Source organism: Bubalus kerabau, chromosome 6 (genome assembly GCF_029407905.1).
Source record: "Bubalus kerabau isolate K-KA32 ecotype Philippines breed swamp buffalo chromosome 6, PCC_UOA_SB_1v2, whole genome shotgun sequence".
Taxonomy (NCBI): domain Eukaryota; kingdom Metazoa; phylum Chordata; class Mammalia; order Artiodactyla; family Bovidae; genus Bubalus; species Bubalus kerabau.
Window position 1 is genome coordinate 42,683,514 of NC_073629.1, and position 14,436 is coordinate 42,697,949.

Below are 14,436 nucleotides of genomic sequence, written 5' to 3' on the forward strand. Positions count from 1 at the left end.
AAGGGGACGACAGAGGATGAGATGGCTGGATAGCATCACTGACTCAATGGACATGGGTTTGGGTGGACTCCGGGAGTTGGTGATGAACAGGGAGGCCTGGTGTGCTGCGGTTCATGGGGTCACCAAGAGTTGGACACAATTCTGTGACTGCACCGAACTGAACTGAATACTATAAAATTAGAAATTACCAAACATCAGTAGGGAAATAGTTGTGTATAAAGTACATATATACTCATCAATGCAAGGAATATAAAGTACAGCCTATACTTGTCAATGCATGGAATACTATAAATTGTGTGTAGTTTTTTTGAAGAAGTAGATGTGTGTATGGATATAAAAAATGTCCATGATAAATTGTTGAGTAGATAAAACAATACACAGAACAATATATACAGTATGAGTTTCCATTTATGTAACTAAAAAAGGGAAAGAGAATCTGCATATGCAAGTATGTATGTGTGTGTGTGTCTTTGTGTGTCTGTGTGTGTGTGTTGAGAGGGATAAAAAGCAAAGATGCTATAATGTTTACCATTTTCTTCCCTCTCCATCTCGATCACAAAGAATAAAGCTTACTTATTTGCTCAGTCAGCTTCACAATCCTACTTTGTCTTGTAGAATCTAGGTTTTGAAGGCTAGGCTTCCCAGGTTACTCAGTGGTAAAGAATCCACCTGCCAGTGCAGGAGATGTGGGTTTGATCCCTGGGTCAGGAACATCCCCTGGAGAAGGAAATGCAACCCACTCCAGTATTCTTGCCTGGGAAGCCTCATGGACAGAGAAGCCTGATGGGTTACAGTCCATGGGGTTCCAAAAAGTCGAAAATGATTCTGGACTGAAACAACAGTAATGACGATATATTGAAGAAAGAGAAAAATGATTGACTGATAAAGAACTACACTGGAGAGAGATACATGGTAAAGAACTACACCAGAGAGAGATAAAAAGAGAAGACAAGAGGGTTGTTCTGGACTGAATTGGGTAGAGAATTTAGAAAGTTTGGAATGAGAAAGGAGTGAATCTTCAAAGTATTTCTATGGGTATGAACAATATTGACCATAAGCGGGGGGAAGGCATTTTTGAAAGAAATTCTGTGATTCTTGGGGAATGCTCTCCCCTTTGGATAGTTTTATGCAAGACTGGAATATGATTCATGTTTTTTAATTATTTTCTTGGATTCCAGACTGTTTTTTTTTTTTTCATGTAATTAGATCTTTGGGTATACCAAGATTTCACCTGTATTATAGACAAATCAGAAGATAACATACAAAGATATATGGAGATAATCTACAAATATGAAAATATATTTATGTTAGGAAAATTTATTGAGGAATAGATATCAAACTGCTAATAGTAAAAATCTTTACAATGTCAAACTAAATAAGGGAAAGCAGAACACACAGGTAGGAGGACTTTTTATATGCACACATAGGTATTATTTGTAATATGACCTTAAACTGAAACAAATGAATAAAATAACAAATACAAGCTATTACTTCTTTGAAAATGTGACATTCTCTTATTTATGACCGTTAAGTAAAAACTATATCTTATAGGTAATTTTTTTCTTCATTTCAAATTCCTCTCTTAGTCAGTAGAGACTATGTTTCTGTGCACATACAGGTCATGGCGGTGGTTTAGTTGCTAAATCGTGTGACCCCGTGGACTGTAGCCTGCCAGGCTCCTCCGTCCATGGAATTCTCCAGGCAAGAATACTGGAGCGGGTTGCCATTTCCTTCTCCAGGGGATCTTTCCCACCCAGGAATCGAACTCTGGCTTCCTGCATTGCAAGCAGATTCAGTACTGACTGAGCTATAAAGGAATCCTTCATAGAGGCCCTTCAACTAAAACACTGAAATAATCACAGCAAAAATGTTTTTTAAATTTAAAATAAGCATGAAATTACTCAATTTGCATATTCAATTTTCAAGTATAGATACATATCGAAACTTCAATTTTCACTAAGAATTTTCTTCCTGGAAAATCTCCTTCCGGACATGTTCAGTCTTCTGTGTTCTAAAAATAAATATTCAAAGAAAATATTTTTATATTGTGTTGTCAGATCTTTTCAAGTACGAACTAGAGGAAAATGACATCTCAAATGACATTAGACAAAGTAACACTCTGTGGACACTTAATAAATAACACATTAACACTTAAAGGTAATATGATTTTAAATTCGACAATAATGACTCTAAAAATAAGGGACTGCTCTCCAAATAGCAATATATTTAGACAGAGGTATGTGAAATCTAGATAAGAGATATGAGCTCTAGCGCCATCTAGCAAACATGATGGGTAACATCACTAACATTCTCTGTAATAGAACAAAGCAAGGTGAAGTGTCCTTGAGTTCTGTGTTAACTGTCAACCTTGAAAATGCCAGTTAAGCATTCTTTAGACTTTCTAGAGTTCTGAACTTGGCATACAGCCTTTTAAAAGGCAATGAAAAAAAAACACTTTTCAAATTCAACAAGCCCAATGATGTCTTAGAAAAGAATAAACACCACTTAACTATGTGTGTGCGTATTCAGTCGCCACTGACTCTTTGCTACCCCATGGACTGTAGCCTGCCAGGCTCCTCTGTCCATGGGATTTCCTAGGCAAGAATACTGGAGCACTGCCGTTTCCTTCTCCAGGGGATCTTTCTGACCCAGGGATTGAACCCCTTCTCCTGCCTGTGCCTCCTGTATTTGCAGGCCAATTCTTTACCACTTGGGCCACCTGGAAGTCCACTTAACTACAAATTTGATAATATATAAATGCTTCCACTCCCATAGAACGTTAGTATCATTTTATTTCTTAATAAAAGCACAATGCTGCTAAATTTACTAATTTATATTCTGGACTGCTTTCAGTCATTAAAGTAAACAAAAGAAAAGGAAAAAACAACACATTCTCACCCAACACACACACATTGTGTGTTTACTGATATTTTATTACATAGTCATATGTGGTATTTGTCAATCTATCCAAACCTCAGCTACACAATAATTTTCAAGCAAAAACATGTATTTAAGTACACATTTGTGAACCAAAAGAGTTAAACTCAAAAGCCTTGGACTTCTAATATCTTGAGGTTGAAATAATATGAAAATACAGCACCTGATGTTTTGCTGCTAAAATTCCTAGAGTCGGGGACTACAAACATATGTTTTAATGATGAAATCCCAAATGTCATAATCAAAGATGGATTTTAGCATTAATGTAAAAGGTGTCACTTTATAATAGAGAAGACATGAGTGAATGACTGGAAGAATTAATAAATAAAATTTCTATCACAATGTTATCAACCACAGGGGAGATTTCAAAACCAATATTAATTTCTTACTCTCTACGTATGAAGAACTTCTTCAATAAACTCATTATGTTTGCAGCCTTCAAAATGCTTATATGATGTTGCTTTTACTGCTCCCCAGCAGCAAAAAAAAAAAAAAAAAAAAAAAGCAGCAGCATGGGTAATATGACTCTATTGGACTGCAGCACACAAACTTCAAATAAAGAGATATGTGGAAAATGTTGCTTAATTATGAATATCCATCAAAATTAGATACTGTTTATATCAGTAGTGTTCTATCAGAAAACAAAGATTATACAGGAATATATGGGGAATGTTTAATATGAATATTTATTAAATTTAATGAGGGATTAGCTAGTGAGAAGCAAGGAAAATACCAAAGAATGTAGAAATTACAGATAAAGGAGCAACCACTCCCCTTAGGGCTGAGCTGTTGCCCCACAGAAGAGTCTCCCCCAGCAGAGCTGATCCACTCTTTCACTGGAGAGGGAGCAGCTGTGCTTCACTGGTTGGTAGAGAAGTTGCCGAGGTCCTACACCAGCAGAACCTGCTAGAAAGTGACCCTCTGAGATCCTGGAGGAAGCTACCCACAAGGTTGTCCTTCATTAGTGGCTCTGCCGCAAAGCCACCTGAAAGGGTGCCAGGAAAAGCTGCACTGATGCTGCCAGAATTGGATGCTGGAGAAGTTGCATCCAAAGTCAGACCTTGGAGAAGCCATGTGTGCTGCAGGAGCCCGGAGAGAGGTGTGCACTGGGTCCGGTAAAAGAAAGTCCTTCCTGCATTGTCCTTATAGCACCCTTCACTGACAAATCTTAACAACTTTCCAGCTGGCAAACAGAGCCCAGCTCTACCCTCAGAGAGCTGGCGTCAGAGTGTGAATTTGCAGCCGAGAGGCAATAAATTCATAGTTGGTGCACAACTCTTTATTTGTGCTCACTGTCATACATCACATCATGCTTTAGGAATTGCTTATTCACAGCTCACTGGTTTTCTCAAACTTAATGTCCACAAGAGGTTTCTTATTGGTTTAGTGCCTTTAGTCTCCACTTTCAAATCTACAGAGCCCTATCAGATCGATTTCCCTAAACCATCGTTTCACTTTGTCTTTATGCTGCTCAAAAGCCTTCAAAGAACTCATATTGCCTTAGAGTAGTAATCCTAAACAAGTGTGAAAATCTCTTTACAATATCGACAATATTGTACAGATCAATATGTGATAGGAGTCTTATTACTAGAACACTTTAATTAAAAATAGATGATCAAATGCTGTAATAAATTTAGATATATACAATTAACCCATATTTTACTAAGTCACATGACCTGTAGTCAGTACAAATAGTAGCTCATATACATGGGACACATATATCTGTTCCACATAAAGGCTGTGCATGGTATTCACATGGATCTTACACTGATAACTCCAGGGTCCTCAGGGGCCTCAGGCCCACAAGTTAGGACCCCCTAGCCTGAAATCTGTTCCCATTCCTTCAACTCAGCACTGAACTTTCCATAATCTGACCCAACCTATCTTTATAAGTTTATCTGTTACTGACTTTCCACATGACTTCAATTTGCCACAAGCCATGCACCCTGCACATATCCTTAGAAATATCCTAAGCCATAGCTCCACCTGGAATATTCACCTTCCTTCTTCCTTCTTATCTAAATCTCACTTCTCTTCAAGACCCACGTTATATCCCTCTTTCAGTTGCTTGTTTTGGCCACTGCAGAAGAGTGTCTGCTGATTCTCAGAAACCCCACTGCCCTCTAAGCCCTCTCATGATCTGAAGGGATAAATGCAGGGAATTACTCTTCCAGGTTCTTTTTAACAGGCTCACTGAATTCTACCAATAAGGGGCTGCATCAGAAGGTAGGAGTGAACAGGTTGATACTCTCCAGCAACATCTGAAAGTAGGTGAGTGGGCTCTCTCAGATGGCAAATGTGAGGTTTGACCAGGGACATGCCTTTCTCTGTGCCCATTTTGTGCTCTGTACATGCCTCTACAGGGCTTCCCAGGTGGTACAGTGGTAAAGAATCCATCTGCCATCTCTTCTTGGTTTTTCAGCTAAGATCAAGAATCTGCCTGCCAAAGTAGGAGATGCAAGATATGCAGATTCAATCCTCAGGTCTGGAATAACCCCTGGAATAGGAAGTGGCAACCCACTTCAGTATTCTTGCCTGGGAAATCCCACAGTCAGAGGAGCCTGGCAGGCTACAGTCCATGGAGTGGCAAAGAGTCAGACATAACTGAGCAACTGAGCACACACACACACACACATCACTGTATCACGTCACTTATCTCACTGTACTTTGATTGAGTTTACCTGATTATTTTCTGCAGCACAACAACTCTCCATAGAATTGAGAGGATCTCCTGAGAATCAGCCTCTCCAGTGTTACAGAGAGCTAAGCTCATCAACAGCAGATTCCCTGTGCTGCCTGCACTTCCAGGTCTCCTAAAAGCCAGCGCTCCAGCCCTTTCAACATTTCTATAAACCTCTTAGTCCCTGCATTAAACACCTTTTTACTCAAAATACCTGTGGCAGCTGTCACTCCTCTCATTTGCTATGAGGCCCTTACACAGTCATTTACTACTTATACTGTTTTATCTTTTCACATGTATTTAGATTGTCTTCCCAACTAAGCTACTCAAAGAAACGGCTGAGTGTTGTATTTTTTTATGTACAATATAGCATCTTCCCTTGCAAGTATATTTTCAACAAATAATTATTGATTCAATTCATTTAATTAAACATTGGGATAAATGAGACTCCACTGATGGACTTCAGACTTGTATCTTAGAAAAAATGGACAGACTCTCAAACTGCCAAGTCAATACTTAAGAGTTTCAGTGGTTTAGGACTTTTCAGTGGCTCTTACCATCCTACCCTCAGTATAATAACTTACCTATTTTGAATCAAGTTGCTGACCTCCAATCTAAATATTTATAACCATTTTTCAATGAACAGCTTTGAGAAAGTTAGGCTATCACTCATACACTTCCTGCTTTATATTCTGGTCCTAAGCTCTTCATATTTTTCTACATGTTAAACATCCTTATCTCTATCATATCTTACCTAACTACTCTTAAAGTCTACTCTTTCTTCACTTCTTTTTCTTTCTGCCACCAGATATAAAAATAATACAAAACATGTCTCTTTTTCAAATGGGAAGTATAAAGCTTTTATCCTTGATCTGCAGTCATCTTTTTCTGTTTCTGTAAATCTAACTATAGTGAGTTGGATGGTGTTCCTCACAATTCATGTCCACCTGGAACCTAGAATGTGAACTTAGTTTGGAATAAGGTCTTTGCAGATATAAAATTAGTTAATTGACTTTAAGATGAAGTCATTCTGGATTTAGAGTGGGCCCTACATTCAGTGACTAGTGTCATTTTAACAAGAGGAGAGCATCAGAGAGACCCAGGGAAAAGGCCATGAAAAGATGGAGGCAGACATTAGAGTGATGCTACTACAAACCAAGAAATATCCGGGGCCACCAGAAGCTGGAAGAAGCAAGGAAGAGTTCTCCACTAGAACCACTGAGCACGGCTCAGAAGCATGGCTCTGCTGACGTCTCGTTTTAAGCCACACAGATTATGATACTTTGTAGGGCAGCTCTAGAAAACTAACACACTAGCATTGCTGGTATTTTTATTACAGTCCAAGCAACCTTATAGGCATAAATGAATGTATGAAATTGTAAGCTGACATCACTGTATATGCTGCTAAGCACCAAGTATTCCTAACACATACCCTCTATTCTTTCAGGACCACTTCCAGAGATGTAAACGAAGCATCTCCAGGTGAAAGGACTTCCTGGCTCAATAGTTTATTAGCAGAGTCAATTTGACATTTAGAAGCTAGTTTCGGAGAATTACCTTAGTAAAATTAAGCTATTTTCCACTTTCTAAAGATAATAATTTAGCAATTGTTAAAAAAAATAAAACTTTAAAATTCAGCCAAGACATAATTCTCTTTTTCCTGTTTTTCCTAGCTGAAAAAATATTGCACAGTCTACAAGTATGCTTGCTTCTCCTCCTGAACACATCACACCTTCTGATGTCTATGTTCTAAGGGACGCTGTAGAATACAAATTCCCAGGCAGAGTTAGATGCCCCCTTCTCAGTGCCCTCTTTGCTCTTCATAGGCAGCTCTGTTTTACCCCAGTGAAAAAAGAAGTGCTAGTTGCTCAGTCGTATCTGACTCTTTGTGACCCCATGGACTGTAGCCTGCCAGGCTTCTCTAACCATGGAATTTTCCAAGCAAGAATGCTGGAGAAGGTTGTCACACCCTACTCCAGGGGATCTTCCAGACCCAGGGATTAAACCTGGGTCTCCTGCATTACAGGCAGACTCTCTACTGTCTGAGCCATTACATCATTATTACTGGTTTACCTGACTGTTCCTCCCAACAGACTGAGAACTCTGCAAGGACAAGAATGTATATAACTCATCCTCATCCTCCCAGGCCCTGGCACCACGTTTAGCAGCACTTGGTGCTTGATAAACGCTGAACTAATTAAACTGTTGACCCTGCTCTGTTCATAAGAGAGTAGACAAACTTAAAACACATTCCCAACTGCAGTTCTGAAATTGAGCATTTATTCTTAAAGCATATGCAGCAGACATATTTTTATTACAAAATGTGTTTTATATACTGCCCCTTTCTCAAAAGAAAGCAGCAAGACTCAGCAATTAATTATCTGAACCTAATGAGGGAAATGTTCACAAGTGAATGCAGCCTGACATTTATCAGAAAAATATAACAGCCTGAGAGATAGCAAGTACAGGACATTTTTCCTCTTCCTGTGCCAGAAGCAGGTTTCAAGAACAAAAGGAAGTTGTGGCTGAAGGACGATGACTTTTGCCTAGAAGTCAAGTATGCCAGAAGTCTTCAAAATTCTTTGGCTGGAGTCTTAACCAGATTCTGCATCTCCTATATTTAAAATTGATGATAAATATATAAACATTCTAAAGTGATTCTAAAATTTTTCTAATCCTCTGAGGAAACCAGAAGGGAAAGAGACACGTGTACCCCAGTGTTCATCGCAGCACTGTTTATAATAGCCAGGACATGGAAGCAACCTAGATGTCCATCAGCAGATGAATGGATAAGAAAGCTGTGGTACATATACACAATGGAGTATTACTCAGCCATTAAAAAGAATACATTTGAATCAGTTCTAATGAGGTGGATGAAACTGGAGCCTATTATACAGAGTGAAGTAAGCCAGGAAGAAAAACACCAATACAGTATACTAACGCATATATATGGAATTTAGAAGGATGGTAACAATAACCCTGTGTACGAGACAGCAAAAGAGACACTGATGTATAGAACAGTCTTATGGACTCTGTGAGAGAGGGAGAGGGTGGGAAGATTTGGGAGAATGGCATTGAAACATGTAAAATATCATGTATGAAACGAGTTGCCAGTCCAGGTTCGATGCACAATACTGGATGCTTGGGGCTGGTGCACTGGGACGACCCAGAGGGATGGAATGGGGAGGGAGGAGGGAGGAGGGTTCAGGATGGGGAACACATGTATACCTGTGGAGGGTTCATTTTGATATTTGGCAAAATTAATACAATTATGTAAAGTTTAAAAATAAAAGAAAAGAAAAAAAAATAAAATAAAATTTTTCTAATCCTCAAAATTGCTAAGTCAAAAGAACATAGGCTGTAACTAGTATACCCATCTCTGAGATCATACCACAGTTCAGTTCAGTCACTCAGTCATGTCCAACTCTTTGAGACCCCATGGGCTGCAGCATATCAGGCCTCCCTGTCCATCACCAACTCCCAGAGTTTACTCAAACTCATATCCATTGAGTCAGTAATGCCATCCAACCGTCTAATCCTCTGTCATCCCCTTCTCCTCCCACCTTCAATCTTTCCCGGCATCAGGATCTTTTCCAATGAGTTAGCTCTTCACATCAGGTGGCCAAAGTATTGGAGTTTCAGCTTCAGCATCAATCCTTCCAATGAATATTCAGGACTGATTTTCTTTAGGATGAAAATACATACACAGGCCATGGCTAATGACTTTACAGAGCAAATACTTAGGAAAAGTTTTCCAGGAAAAAAGTCCATGAAAGTGGTGAAATTGGGAGATTCAGGACAGGGTTCCCAAATAAGAAAGAATATTAAGGTTCTTGGTTGCAGGAATTTGACTAAGAGGGGTCTCAGAGAAGAACTCACACTTGCCAGGTCTTCCCAGTTTGCAGCTGGCACCCTCTGAGATGGTCCCAGTGCTCCCTGCCTCCTAGCATCCATGCCCTGCGAAGTCCCCTCCCGTGAGTGTGGACTGGACCTGGGACTGGTTTCTAACAAGTAGGATCCAGCACTAGTAATTGGAGGTCACTTCTTGGATGGGGTTACAAAGAGATGGTGCCTTCCATCTTAAGTTGCCCTCCCTCCCAATCCTGCACATTCACTCTGAAGAAAACCAGCGGCCACGGTGTGAGCTGTCCTACAGACAGTCTCATTTGGCAAGGAACTCAGATCTTCCATCCAACACCCACCTGATTGAGCTCGGAAGATCCACTTCTGGTTTAGCCTTGAGATGATGCAGCACTGCCCACCTTGATTTCAGCCTTATGAGAGACCCGGAGCCAAAGGCACTCAGCTCAGCCACACCAGATTTCTAACTCACAGAAATGGGGAGATGATAAATGCTTGTTGCTGTAAGCCACCAAATTTGGGGGTAACTTGTTACATAGCAATACATAACTAATATATAGCAACTCATATTTATAATACTAATAATACTAATACTTCCTTACTTTTCAAAACTCATATCCAGACTTGTGTGAGGTTGTCTGACCCCTTGGAATGAAGCAGAGACCACTCTCTTAAGAACTAAGTACTTTTTCAGATATGCAAACTCAGGGAGCAGATCATTATAATCAACAATTGGGCTATCACCCTTCCAGAAAGGCCAATTAAGCAGAATGTGGTGAAACTGACCTCAGGGTAGTCTTCCTTAGGCCAGAAACCAGAGTAGCCCAAGTATCAACCCATTCACTCACCATCTCATAACCAGTAGTGGAAACAAAATCATTTAATTCCTTAAATGTATAACTGTTTGTTCATTAATCTTTTCATTGCAGAGTTTTATAGGGAGCTGTAAATAACCAAGAACTGCCTATCTCCTCTGAATCACTAGAGATGCCCTCCACATGAACAAAATTGATACTAAGCACTTACTCTGTGAAGGAACATAATTGCTTGGCTGCTATGAGACAACATTTTATTTCAGATTCTATTCATTGCTTACTCATTTCCCCAAACAATTTCCCTTTTGCTCAAACTTTCCTAAACAACAGAGCATTTTATTAGATAATGTTTACTAATAAACAGAAGGCATGGATAACTATTAAAAGAGACAAAGTATTCAATTAGAACAGCTTAATTACAATGTGACTTTGTATAGAGTTCTAGCTTGTAATTTTATCTGAGAGCAATGTTGTGTTTGTTCAAAATAAGAAGAGCACATTTGATTCTTTCCAAATTTAACCAGATGAGTTGAACAACAGAAGGCTTGTACATGGATTCTTGCTCTCTAGGCCTTCACAAATAATGCTGGTGTTTTTTATGTGTTATTCTGAGAAAATACCATATTAGAACGCCCACTTAAAACACACTGCATGTGCACATGTTCAGTACCATCCAGTTCTTTGTGGCCTCATGGCTGTAGCCTGCCAGGTTCCTCTGTCCATGGAATTTCCTAGGCAAGAATACTGGACTGGGTTGCCATTTCCTCCTCCAGGGGATCTTCCCCACCCAGGGATTAAACCTCTGTCTCCTGTACCTCCTGTATTGGCAGGTGGACTCTACCACTAAGCCCCTGGGAAGTCCCAAAACATGCACTGTCATGAAATTTTGTGTAAATGGTTCTCAAGTAGGGTAAAGATCAGAATTTGTCATTGGACGTCTGTTCCACATTCTCTTTTCTACTTTTTCAATATACCAGTTTAGCTAAAACTGAAGATACACATGAATTCTTCTCCTTGAATCTTTTTTTGAACTCTTCTTTTTTAATGGATAGAATGTTTGGAAGACTCAATTTCTCACTCTCCCTACATCAATCCTAACTGAACCAGTGACATTATTAAATGATGGTTTTGTCCTGCTGGAAGACTGATTGAGATGCCTGCCACCATTTACAAAATTGCCATTAACCCATCTCTTGGACAAATACTAAACAAATCACTAGCTTCCAAATACTGGCAGCTGTCAGAACAATGTTAAGACCTCACCTTTGCTTATTGATAGTAATTTAGGTCAGGCCTTTCTTGACATTGTATTTTTCTTATTATATCTCACATCATTGATAAAGCATTATAGGTTATTTTCCTTGAAATCTTGTGCCTTATTCAAAGAAGAAATAAATACTGTTTCATTCACACAAACTCTACTAAATTACCTACTACATTTATATAGGTCTGTAAGGAAATGGCACCCCACTCCAGTATTCCTGCCTGGAAAATTCCATGGACAGAGGAGCTTGGTGAACTACAGTTTATGGGGTTGCAAAGAGTCAGACACAACAGAAGACACACACATACACACAGACACAACAGTTCAGGTAAAGTGAGTTGGCAGTAATCTGGAAACTTGCCAGGAAAAAATCTGGACTAGAGAGATATTTGAAACCAAACTGAGTCCTTAGTTCTAAGTTATGTGTTTTCTTCAATTCAGTGTTGTAACTGCCTCCGGTGAGATGGCCTTATCCTCAAATCCTAGGTTTTCACCTTACTGTCTGTTTTCCAGATTAGCTCCAGAGAGATCAGTCTAAAGTACAGATATTTTCTTACTTCTCTACTTAAAATTGTTCAAGGCACCTCAATACCTTCAGGATAAGCCTGATGCTCCTTAGAATGATATATAATGCTTTGACTTACCTGGATTGCCTGGATTCTACTGCTTAGGTCACTGTTTAACAACTGTACCTTAATGACCCAGCCCTGCACCTTCTTCAGATCTCAGCTCAGGTCACTTTCACCTAGGAACACCTTCAGTCTTCCTATTCCAAACATTCTAACAAACGAGTAAGTGTTAGTGACTGGGATTGAATGCTGAGGGTACCCTCCTGCTCCTTGAGTCACGTCTTAGTCACAGCTGATGGGAAACCTCCTAAGAAGCCTTTCCTATTTCCTCCCTTACAAAGAACTGACTCCTCCTGTCTTGGTACTCCCTCTATACTCTTCATATGCTTACACATTTTAAAATTATGAGATATGCAGAAGAGTGTATGGGCTTCCCAGGTGGTACAGTGGTAAAGACTCCACCTGCCAATCCAGGAGATGCAGGTTCAATCCCTGGGTAGAAAGATCCCCTGGAGGAGGAAATGGCAACGCATTCCAGTATTCTTGCCTGGGAAATCCCATGGACAGAGGAGCCTGGCAGGCTACACTCCATGGGGTTGCAAAGAGTTGGACATGACTGAGTGTCTGAGCACAGCACACACAGAAGAGCATATAAAACATTGTACAGTTTACTAAATTATAAGAAACTGTACAGTTTAACAAATTACAGTAGAATAGGCCCCTGTGTGACACTCATCAAGATCAAATAGCTGAACATCATCCGTATCGGAGGACGCTGCTGTTACCAACAAAGCCCGTTGATAATGACTGGAAAATAAAAATAGAATCTGGGTAATAAAATAAAATCTAACCTTTTTTTTTTTCTTTTCCACTGTGCTTTGTCTAGTTTTAGGTACTCACTGGGGGCCACATGCAGGGGCCTTGCACCCAGCACTTCAGAGCAGAGTTGGTAGTGCAGACACCCAGCTCAGAGGACACTTGCAAAAGCTCCGGGTGTGACACCACTCTTCAAGATGGTGGCAGCAGCACGTTGTTTGCAGGGTCTCTGCAGCCCAGCACTGTGATCTGGAACCCCAAGCAGCCCTCTGTGCGGTCCTGTGAGAACTCCACCCTCTCCCCTCCCCACTGCTGAGAACCTTATAATGCAGTCTCGTCCACCGTCAGCTGGGAAGAGCAGCTCACCCCTCTCCATTCTTTCATCAGAGAACAAAGCTTTCCTTTGCTTGGTCTCATTCTTTTGGTTCAAGCAACACCGCACTGGGCAGAAGGACCCTTGTGGAGGACCAAGGAGGGTAAACACACACAGAAGTCGCTCAGTCGTGTCCGACTCTTTACGACCCCATGGATTGTAGCCTACCAGGCTCCTTGGTCCATGGGATTTTCCAGGCATGAATACGGAGTGGGTTGCAGATTCCTTCTCCAAGGAGGGTAACTCCCCATCATATTTCTCCCCGATCTCAAACTCTTGCCTTCCCTAGGGTAACCACTATCCTGGCTATTTTGATCATTTGTCCCTGCTTTGTTTCATTGCTTTACCACATAAGCAGAAATCCTTAATCTATGTGGATCACTTTTGTCTGTTTTTATCATGTTTCTTTTGTCAATGTGATGTTGCAGACAGCTGTAGTTTTAAAATTTTCACTACTGAATGTCATTCCATTATGTGAACAAACAGTTTGTTCATTTTAGAAGATGTAAACGTGTGTTTGGGCAGGATCCCGTTTGAGGATATTACAAGCAACATTGAACATTCCTGTCAAGCATACCATAATGCATGTAAGTATGCATTTCAATAATAGAACATATCTCTCTGACAGAGGGATTTCGGGATATGCACATCTGCACATCACTGAATAATGTCAAAGCATTTTCTAAAATGTTTGGACCAATGTTTACTGCTACCAGTTTTTGAAAATTTTTATTACTTCATGTTCTTGCCTTGGAATTATCCTACTTTTAAATTTTTACCAATCTAGTGGGTAAGCAATGGTTTCTCACAGAGGTTTTAAAGGACTTTTTCTGATTCTTAATGAGGTTGAACACCATTTTATATATACATTGGTCACTTACATTTCCTCATCTGTGAAGTCTCTTACCCATTTTTCTGTTGAATTGGCAGTATTGCCTTTTTTCTTAAATGATTTGTAACAACTCTATGTATTCTGTATATTTTGGTTAAAATTGTTGCAAATATGTTCTCCCGTCCTTGTACTTACCTTTTACTCTCTTAATAAGGAATGTCAATGAACAGAACTTAATTTTAATGAAATCAACTTGATCAGTCTTCTTTTAGTTAATGCCTTTTGCACC

At 39.8% G+C, this 14,436-nt stretch overlaps 1 long non-coding RNA gene across 3 annotated transcripts in view; it reads right to left on the reverse strand.

The window, feature by feature from the left end:
• Positions 1-14,436, reverse strand: part of LOC129655050 (uncharacterized) — a 157,271-nt gene that overhangs the window by 31,635 nt on the left and 111,200 nt on the right. The window contains exons 3-4 of one of the 3 annotated variants that reach the window (XR_008715730.1): positions 9,820-9,941; positions 1,305-2,011 (exon numbers count right to left, since the gene is read on the reverse strand). This is a non-coding gene — a long non-coding RNA (uncharacterized LOC129655050). Of the gene's footprint in view, positions 1-1,304; positions 2,012-7,960; positions 8,232-9,819; positions 9,942-14,436 lie in introns of those variants that run through there. The other 2 variants (XR_008715731.1, XR_008715733.1) reach the window with 2 other exon arrangements.